Source organism: Stegostoma tigrinum, chromosome 46 (assembly GCF_030684315.1).
Source record: "Stegostoma tigrinum isolate sSteTig4 chromosome 46, sSteTig4.hap1, whole genome shotgun sequence".
Lineage (NCBI taxonomy): Eukaryota > Metazoa > Chordata > Chondrichthyes > Orectolobiformes > Stegostomatidae > Stegostoma > Stegostoma tigrinum.
The window spans coordinates 2,351,841-2,354,382 of record NC_081399.1 but is presented as its reverse complement, the minus strand read 5'-3'; the positions used below and the strand labels follow the sequence as shown (position 1 = coordinate 2,354,382).

General features: G+C 49.6%; 1 protein-coding gene across 3 annotated transcripts in view; it reads right to left on the bottom strand.

The window, feature by feature from the left end:
• Positions 1 to 1,569: 1,569 nt before the first annotated feature.
• LOC125449551 (E3 ubiquitin-protein ligase DTX4-like) overlaps positions 1,570 to 2,542 on the bottom strand; it is a 40,491-nt gene continuing 39,518 nt past the window's right edge. For all 3 annotated transcript variants that reach the window (XM_059642831.1, XM_059642828.1, XM_059642829.1), the window contains one exon: positions 1,570 to 2,542. This exon is cut by the window's right edge and continues 2,178 nt beyond it. The gene's annotated coding sequence lies outside the window, so the exon portion shown is untranslated.

The following is a 2,542-nucleotide window of genomic DNA, read 5'->3' as shown; positions in this document are numbered from 1 at the left end:
TGCGCCAAGTGGGTAAGGTGAGAGGGAGGGAAGGGGACAGTGCGCTGTGGGTAGGATGGCAGATAGGTAAGGGAATAGTGCGCCAAGTGGGTAAGGTGAGAGGGAGGGAAGGGGACAGTGCGCTGTGGGTAGGATGGCAGATAGGAAAGGGAATAGTGCGCCAAGTGGGCAAGGTGATAGGCAGGTAGGTAAGGGAAGTGTGCTAAATGGGTAAGATGGAAGGTAGGTAAGGGAATAGTGTGCCAAGTGGGTGAGATGGTAGGCAGGCAGGTAAAGGGATTGTGTGCCATGTGGGTGATTTGGCAAACAGATAGGGAAGAGGTGTGCCAAGTGGGTAAGGTGGTAGATAACAGCCCTGATTGTTGCATACCTCTACAGATAGACTGGGCATTGATTAGGGAAAGGAGCAGTGTACCAAGTGCAGGGAAGTCTGAGGAAGGGTCACCGGACCCGAAACGTTAACTCTGTTTTCTCCTGCACAGATGCTGGCAGGCCTGCTGAGCTTTTCCAGCAACTTTGTTTTTGTTCCTGACGTACAGCGTCCACAGTTTTTTCGGTTTTTATTAAGGTGGTAGAAAAGTAGGTAAAGAAATTGTGCCAAGTGGGTGAGGTGGTAGATAGACAGGTGAGGAGAATAGTGTGCCAAGTGGGTAAGGTGGTAGACAGACAGGTGAGGAGAATAGTGTGCCAAGTGGGTAAGGTGGTAGATAGACAGGTGAGGAGAATAGCGTGCCAAGTGGGTAAGGTGGCAGATAGACAGGTGAGGAGAATAGTGTGGGTAAGGTGGTAGATAGACAGGTGAGGAGAATAGTGTGCCAAGTGGGTAAGGTGGTAGATAGACAGGTGAGGAGAATAGCATGCCAAGTGGGTAAGGTGGTAGATAGACAGGTGAGGAGAATAGTGTGCCAAGTGGGTAAGGTGGTAGATAGACAGGTGAGGAGAATAGTGTGCCAAGTGGGTAAGGTGGTAGATAGACAGGTGAGGAGAATAGTGTGCCAAGTGGGTGAGGTGGTAGATAGACAGGTGAGGAGAATATTATGCCAAGTGGGTAAGGTGGTAGATAGACAGGTGAGGAGAATAGTGTGCCAAGTGGGTAAGGTGGTAGATAGACAGGTGAGGAGAATAGTGTGCCAAGTGGGTAAGGTGGTAAATAAGTAGGTAAAGGAGAATAGTGTGCCACGTGAGTAAGGTGGTAGATAGACAGGTGAGGAGAATAGTGTGGGTAAGGTGGTAGATAGACAGGTGAGGAGAATAGTGTGCCAAGTGGGTGAGGTGGTAGATAGACAGGTGAGGAGAATAGTGTGCCAAGTGGGTAAGGTGGTAGATAGACAGGTGAGGAGAATAGTGTGCCAAGTGGGTAAGGTGGTAAATAAGTAGGTAAAGGAGAATAGTGTGCCACGTGAGTAAGGTGGTAGATAGACAGGTGAGGAGAATAGCGTGCCAAGTGCGTGATCTGCTAGATAGACAGGTGAGGAGAATAGTGTTCCAAGTGGGTGAGTTGGTAGATAGACAGGTGAGGAGAATAGTGTGCCAAGTGGGTAAGGTAGTAGATAGACAGGTGAGGAGAATAGTGTGCCAAGTGGGTGAGGGCATTAAGGTGCCAGTCAGGAGATCAGGTCACAGCAGGGGAATGAGGGTACCAGGTAGGACGTTGGGGAGGTGGAGGTTATGTAATGAGCTGGGCTGTGATGTCGCGGTTATTGCTGCATAAGCAGCTGAGTGGGCAGGTTACTACAGCACAGAGACGTGCCCATTGTCCCTCATGGCCTTCGCCACCTCCTGAGCTCACAGCAGGAGCTACAGAAATTCAGCTTGGTCTCTGTATTCGGGAATGTGAATCCCCAGCCCCCTGTGTTTCTTCCTCTTTCCAAGCCAGTACCCCCAAGCAAGGAAAGTGAGACTGAGGCAGTTTTATTTTGTTCTGTGTACAGAGTCTATTTACAACACAGTGTGGAGGTTCCTCACTCTCCCAGACATCCTGTCAAATGCAGGGAGTCAGAGGACGCTCAAATACACAGTCCGATCCCAATTGCTCAGCCTTAAATTCGCACGTGAAGACTTCTCAACTAATCTCACTTCTATCTTCTTGAAAGAAACAGCTTCTAAATTCTCACCTACAGTGATTACGTTAGCTCCAGCCTTGCCCAAGCTTGGGGTAAATATAGTCCCCGATGTTTCCCTCAGAATTCTGTCCTCTCCACAAACACTACTCTCTCCACCTCCTCCAAACTCACTCATCACACACTTCCACTCCCTCATTTTCTCCCTCCCTCAACCTCTCCGCACCCTCTCACCAAGCTCCAACCCTCAGTCCATCCCCTCACTCTCCTCACTGACTTTCCTAGCAGTCTCTAACCCTCACTGGCGTTATCATGCTGTGATTGTTCAGCCCCTCTTGGATAAGATTCCCTATCCATCAGGACTTTATGGCCACAGTTTTCCTACTCAAACAGCAGAGCTGTAGGCAATCAGCCAGAGGACAGGAGAGAGAGAGAGAGAGAGGGAATATGGGAAAGGCAAGGGCTTTAGTCAAAGTTGGGGT